Here is an 8,137-nt window from a genome sequence, read left to right on the forward strand (position 1 = left end):
TTGAAGTCAATTAGTACCATGCCGAAGCCCTGATGAGTTGTGATTGTGGAAGACTAGATACTTAATATAAAATATGTATGTTTGCATTTCGTCACTACTTTTAATAAAAAAGCTTGTACCTCAAAACCAATAATTTTTGTGAGTGAAGCTTATAAATAACTTTGCTTGGGCTAAAACTCGAAAACATGCGTTTTCCCAGAGATAAGACTAAGCTAGATTGACTGTTTGTCTCCAAAAACCCCATTGTATCAAATTTCATCAAAATTGTTAGAGCTGTTTCCAAGATCCCTGAAATAAATAAGTAAAAATACAAGAATTGCTTGTTTAAAGATATAAGATTAGTTCAAGAAACAATTATTATTTATTTATCATATGGCTTACAAATCACTTCGTAAGGTATTCTGCTGCTTCGTTTGTGAGGGTTTTCTATCCTCTCTCCGTATTTTGTTAGTGGGCACTCCAATTTTGTTGGTATTATGTAGGTAGATTTAAGTTGTGATCACGTGACAGGTTAGATTTCTACCCATATATGTCAGTCGGATTTTGGTAAAGATCGAATAAACAAGCACAATTCATGCTAAACTGATTATTTATTTAAAACATAACATTGGCGACGAGTAAATGTGAAAATGGGTGATAAATCATATATCGCGAACATAGTGTTGCCGGGCAAGTTCATACCGAATAAGGATAACTGGGAAAACTACCGCGAGCAGCTGTTTTTCGCGTTGGAGGCATCAGGCCCATTGGAAAGCGTGCAGAAACGTGCCTTGTTTTTGTCACAATGCGGCAAGGAGGCGTTTGCATTGATTGTGTCTTTGTTATCACCAAAAAGGCCCAGTGAAGTCGAATTTGACGAAATAGTTGAGTTGTTGAACCAATTCTTTGTACCCACACCGCATCCGATATTAGAAACTGAGAAATTCTACAACAGGAAGCAAAGGAGCAACGAGTCAATCACAAGTTTCGTGGCGGCGTTGCACGACATCAGCTCCCGTTGTAAGTTTAGTGATATGCCGCGCCGGATAGTGGAGCAGATTATACTTGGGGTCAAAGATGGAGGATTAAAAAAGGAGCTTCTGAAAATAGAGGTTACCGATTTAACATATGACAAAGTGGTTCAACGTGCGCTTAATTATGAGGCCGTTTCCGAGAGTAATGTATCAGCGAGAACACATTGTGATGTCACTCTGATGAGTCCTAGTACGAGCGCAGATTCGAGTGAGCCAATGGATGTAAACGCTGTTCAAACGAAGCAGTGCGTGCATTGTGCGAAGCGACACGCTAATTTACGTTGTAAGTTTCGGAACGCAACGTGTTACAAATGTCACAAGAAAGGACATACCAAAGCCGCCTGCGAAGCAAACTTGATTAAAACGGGAAAAACACACGTAAACAAATGTGACGAGTGTTGCTCGGCTTCCGACGGGGAATCAAGTGTCAAAGAAGACAGCGCGGAAGACAATCACGGCATTAACGGCATTTACGACAGAGTGCACGGCATGTCAGGCGCCGGCGCCGCGCGCGTGCGGCCTGTCATGGTGCAACTGACGGCCAACGGCGTGCCGCTGGTGATGGAGGTGGACTCCGGCTCCGCGCGCACCATCCTGCCGCACAGTCTGTACCGGCAGCACCGTCAAGCGTTCCCCGCTCAGCTGAAACCGTGCAAGACCAAGTTAGTCACATGGACAGATGACGTGTTGAAGATCGTAGGCGAAATGATAGTGGACGTTGTATACAACGGTATAAGTGTTAAGTTGCCGTTGTTAGTGAGCTGCGGCAAGGGACCGGCGTTACTAGGACGTGCGTGGTTCGAGCCCTTAGGCATTTCGATTCAGGGCGTGAACTCAGTAATCGAAGAGACAGTGGACTTTGCATCGAAGTTTCCGCAGCTGTTTGACGACAGCATGGACAAGTACAGTGGACCGCTAGTGCATATAGACTGTAAGGAAGGAGTGAGTCCTGTTTTCTTGCGTTGTCGTCCTGTTCCTTTCCCGTTACGTGAGAAGGTTAATGAACAGTTAAACAAGATGGTGACAGACGGAATAATCTCGCCGGTAAAACACTCGCGCTGGGCAACACCACTGACTATAGTGCCTAAGCCCGATGGATCGCTACGACTATGTGGAGATTATAGGAGCACAGTTAATGCGTCGTGCCTAGCTGACAGCTACCCACTGCCGACGTCGAACGAAGCTTTTTTTGCTTTGGCGGGGGAAAATATTTTTCAAAGGTGGACCTCAAGCAAGCGTACAACCAGTTAAAAGTAGACGATGAGACAGCAGAGCTTCTCACACTCAACACACCCTTGGGGTTGATGAGAATGAATCGACTGGCTTATGGTGTTAATGCTGCGACGGCAATTTTCCAGAGGCTAATGAGTTCGATACTGGCGGGAATACAAGGAGTTGCCTGTTTACTTGATGATGTGGTGGTCTGCGGCTCAACGTTACAAGAACACAATGAGAGACTTTTGCTGGTACTGAAAAGGCTTGAAGACCTTGGACTGAAGTTAAATAGAGCGAAATGCATTTTTTCGTCAAGAAGAGTGACCTTTTTGGGTTATGAGATTGATGACACCGGAGTACATCCTTCTCAAGAGAAAATCCGAGAGATTTCTAAGAAACCAGCTCCATCAAACAAAAAGACACTGAAAGCATTTCTAGGCTTATACAATTTTTATGAGCGATTCCTGAAGGATAAAACGATTGTATTGGAGCCTCTGTACAAACTACTGAAAGAGAATGTAAAATGGCAATGGGGTACCCCTGAGCAGGCAGCTTTTGATAAAGCTAAATCTCTGCTGACTTCTGACTTGACGTTGGTGCATTACAGCCTAGAGAGAGAGCTTTATATGCTGTGTGATGCAAGCGAATATGGAGTTGGAGCAGTATTGGTTCATAAGATGGATGATGGCACAGAGAGACCAGTTATAATGGGTTCAAGAACCATGCAACCTCATGAACGTCGTTATGCTCAGATCGATAAAGAGGCCTTAGCAATTATGTTTGGCCTGAAAAAGTTCAGACAGTATTTGTTGGGACGAAAATTTGTGATATTTACAGACCACAAACCTCTTCTAGGAATTTTTGGCCGAAATAAACCAATACCAGAATTGGTTTCCAATAGGATGTTAAGATGGGCATTGACTCTAAATACATTTGATTATGAGCTTAAACACCGTCCTGGGAAAGACATGGGCAATGCCGACAGTCTCAGTCGTTGGCCCACTCCACATACCAGAGAAGATCATGATGATGACGAGCTTGATATATTCTTACTGGAACAATCTGATATTGATTCCAAGGCTATTGCTAAAGAAACAGATAAAGATCAGGTGCTAAAAAGAGTCAAATATTATCTTTTACATGGTTGGCCAAATACAACAGAAGACCCTGAAATACTGCCCTATCATAGAAGAAGAGACTACTTGTCATTAAACAAAAACTGCATTTTGTGGTCTAACAGAGTATTAATACCCAAAGTGCTACAGGGCAATGTACTAAGAAAACTGCATGAAGGCCATTATGGAATGGTGCAAACAAAATGACAGCTAGAGGATACATATGGTATCCTTCTTTGGATAAAGACATTGAAGAATTGGTCGCTCAGTGTGAGAAATGTCAGGCACACAGGAATAATCCTCCGGTCACAGGACATGTTTGGCAGCCCACTACCAAGCCATGGTCACGAGTTCACATAGATTTCATGGGGCCATTCATGAATAAAACCTTTCTTGTTTTGGTGGATGCTTATAGCAAATGGCCAGTAATTGAAATGGTATCCTCCATGTCGAGCAAAACTGTAGTTGAGCTGTTAAGAAAAATTTTTGCTGACTTTGGATTACCGGATGTAGTAGTGTCTGACAATGGACTGGCATTCACCTCTAAAGAGTTTCAAGACTTTATGTCAAAGAACCGGATTCGACATATCACTGGAGCGCCATATCATCCGGCTACTAATGGTCAAATCGAAAGGACCATTCAATCAATCAAATCTAAACTTAATAAACAATCCCCTATGACTTGGTCAGAGCGAGTAGCGAAAGTGCTATTTCATATGCGTACTGTACCAAGCACTGTGACGGGCAAGACCCCTGCAGAGATGCTCAACGGCCGGAAGTTCAGGACTGCCCTCACGCCCTTACATCCAGACTCAGACTTTTCAGATAATTTAGAAATTGGAGGGGAGGGGAATCAAGGGAATCCAAAGAAGACATTCAAGGCAGGAGATCACGTGTTATTCAGACTCTATAATATGAATCAGAAGTGGCAGCGCGGGGTCGTCACGGCCGTGGATGGGCCAGCTGTTTACGAAGTTAAGACCGACAATGGAGCCACTCACAGAAGACACGTGGACCAACTGCTTAGGACAAGGCTACCTAACGCCATACCGGAGAACATTCAAAACAATGATAATGATGATGATTCTGAGACTAATGATTACCCGGATGTGACAATACCACCACCAGAAGAGTGGGCGCAAATTATAGGAGTATAGACTTGATTATGTAACAATGTGATTACGTACTAGATAATTAAAATACTTAAGGTGAAGGTATTATGTAGGTAGATTTAAGTTGTGATCACGTGACAGGTTAGATTTCTACCCATATATGTCAGTCGGATTTTGGTAAAGATCGAATAAACAAGCACAATTCATGCTAAACTGATTATTTATTTAAAACATAACAGTTGGTATGTTGATTTGAGATTTTTTCAAAGCAGTGATGACTTACAAATGCTACATTTAACATCATCATATTTGCTGATTAAAAATTGGTCAACAACAAGTTTTAAGGGAACACCTTTGTTCAATAGATAGAGGATGTCTTCCAGTTGATGATGATGATGATGAATTGAATATTAGAGGTGCTAATTAGCTACGCAGTAGTCTGCAAATGGACACTCAATTTCTTCAATTTCATCAATTGAAAACTACTCTACTCTACTAGTACTACTCACCAGCACAAAATTTGGCTCACTCTATGTATAAAATTAACTATTATTGCATACATTAAGGGCTAGATTTTTTGCCGCTCAGTATATATTTTTCTGTATTCCGATTCTATTTCGCCACCAAATACTAAATACAATCCGTTCCAACAGAGAAAGGTGACACGAAGAAGAAAATCGAGGCCCTCAAAAAGGTGATCGGCATCATTCTCTCGGGGGAGAAGATCCCCGGTCTATTGATGGTCATCATCCGCTTCGTGCTGCCCCTCCATGACCACACCATCAAGAAGCTGTTGCTTATCTTCTGGGAGATCGTGCCCAAGACCACGGCTGATGGGAAACTCATGCAAGAGATGATATTGGTCTGCGATGCTTACAGGAAGGTTGGTATTTATAATCAGGCTGTGGCAGGATCGGTAATTATGAAAATAATTACGTTCATTGATATTTATCTGGTTATTATTAATATCCAACAATATAACATGCAATATAAAGTATGCTAAAAAATTACCCATGTTAGAATAGGTACATATTAACCCCATGATATGAGGCCCACAATAAAAATATATAAAAAATAATTGTCAAAGCAATTTGAATCTTATTCTTTTGGGCTCTAAAGCGACCGGTTGCCAAAAACAAAGAAGTTGAAGTTTTCTTTTGGGAATAAAGGCGAACTGATTTGGTGTAAAATATAAGAATAAGACAGCTTCCTCTCAAAATAAATTAAAGTGCCTCGCTTCCAAATGTAAATAAACACATTTAAGTATATCGAAAAACTAAAGTTATGTAAAGAGTCCAAACTCCACTTGACCATATTGAGCCACTAGATTTTATTAGTTTTACCACAGTTTTACCATTTTTTTTTATAATTACTACTTTTCCCCGGCCAGGACCTTCAACACCCCAACGAGTTTATCCGCGGCTCGACGCTCCGCTTCCTCTGTAAGCTGAAGGAGCCCGAGCTGCTGGAGCCTCTGCTGCCGGCCATCCGCGCCTGTCTCGACCACCGCCACTCCTACGTCAGGCGGAACGCTGTGCTGGCCATATTCACTATATACAGGTCAGTTGGGTAGGTCCAAAGAGGTCGCCCGAAAAATCCCAAGTGGGCAGCGTTCGGGAAACTTCGTGATGTCTTCTCGTCCAATATTCAGCAGTGCCTGAAGACTAGAGTCGACTGTTGGCCTCTTGGAGAGGCTCGAGAGTTATGCAACGAGAGTGATCGGCAGCTTCTACTATGCCAATTGATCGATCACCGATCGATGCCATCAATAGATGATAGAATGGGTTGATCGATGTCGAGCATCATCTTCTTCTACACCAATGGAGCGCTCGATCATCGATCGATGCCAACGATCGATGGTAGAATGGATTGGTCGACATCGATCAACAGGTCCTACTGCCAATCGATCGATTTTTCTTACCCGATTTTCTTTCCAGAAACTTCGAGTTCCTCATCCCGGACGCTCCGGAGCTGATCGCCAACTTCCTAGAGAGCGAGCAGGACATGTCTTGCAAGCGGAACGCTTTCGTCATGCTGCTGCATGCGGAACAGGAGAGGGCGCTGGCCTACCTGGCTTCGAGGCTGGATAGTGTGCACGGCTTCGGGGATATACTGCAGTTGGTGATTGTCGAGCTGATCTATAAGGTGATGTCGTTTTTATACAAGCTTTTATTTAGTTTCACCTGTACCGTTGTCTGTCTGTCTGTAATCAAATCTTGCATGTTAAATTCGACCAACTTCCAGTAGTTGGATTGACTTGACATTTAAAACACTTATGTAAATTGCGTAACAATACAATAATCAGGTAGTGACATCCTGGTAGTCCGGCCAGGATCGTCTCCACAGGATGGAACTCTTCAAAGGCTACTGCCATCGACTTGAAATTTGGTATGCAAATGTAGTTTGGGTGACAATACAAGTACAGTCAACAAAAAGTACAGTCAGCACAAAAACCATAATTTTTCATCTCATCTCGGTCTATACAGTCCCATGGCTATTCAAATTAGAATAATTTAGTTCAGAAAATCTGATTCAATAATATTTTAATACTAGCCTGTTTCCCGCGACTCCGTCTGCGTAAAATTGGTTTATCGCTATCCCGCAGGAACTATGCGATTTCTGGGATGAAAACTATCCTTTAGCAAATTCAAATTCAAATCATTTATTCAGTAAAAAGGCCGCAATGGGCACTTTTACACGTATTTTTTTAAATTACCAGCGCTTTCAAAAAGACAATCATTGCCAGAAGAATGCGCCGCAAGAAACTGTGCAAAGAAAGTATTTTCAAAAATAAAATAGTTACAAATAAAATACTTAAAAAACTACAGTATGAAATCTTTGATTTGTACTTATACCAACTTTCATTTGAATCAGTTCAACGGTTTAGACGTGTAGAGTAACAAACAAAAACGACTTACAAATTTTCGGATTTATAATATTAGTGGGATCTAGTAATAAAACGCATTATTATTATAAAATTTAATTAGAAATTTAGTTTTTAGCAAATGGTGTGCCCTGTACGTTTTTCATGGACTAACCTGTATAATATAATGAAATCGTTTAGAATGGAATAAATAAATCTGGGAGTGAAATTCTGATGTGCGGCCAGGATTATAATGAGTCGTTGAGTAAGAGCAATGAGTCGTTGGCGTTGGCGTCGAAAAGGTTAATACCAGCCTTGTCAAAGTCAAAGTCAAAGTCAAATATCTTTATTCAATTTAGGCTATAACAAGCACTTATGAATCGTTTAGGGCATACATGTCCAAATGTCAGAACGCCAGGTGTCACATTGTCCACTGTCAAAAGTTCGAAGTTATAATGCCTTAATGTCGGATAGTCCATATGTCCGAGAGTCCAGGTGTCACATTGTCCATTGTCAAAAAAGTTCGAAGGTTATAATGCCTAATGTCGGATAGTCCATATGTCCGAAAGTCCAGGTGTCACATGATCCATTGTCAAAAGTTCGAAGTTATAATGCCTAATGTCGGATAGTCCATAATGTCCGAGAGTCCAGGGTCTCATTCTATTTTGGTTTTATTTACACCTATTTTCAATGGAATTGTTTTCGACTCGACGCCTTTAACTGTCAAGTCAATAAGAGCTGCCACTACGTAGACAATACGATAACATATGGAAGAGACAATGTAGAATGAGGCATCAGTCCATCTGCATGACTGGACCA

The sequence above is a fragment of the Choristoneura fumiferana genome, chromosome 13 (assembly GCF_025370935.1).
Source record: "Choristoneura fumiferana chromosome 13, NRCan_CFum_1, whole genome shotgun sequence".
NCBI classification, from domain to species: domain Eukaryota; kingdom Metazoa; phylum Arthropoda; class Insecta; order Lepidoptera; family Tortricidae; genus Choristoneura; species Choristoneura fumiferana.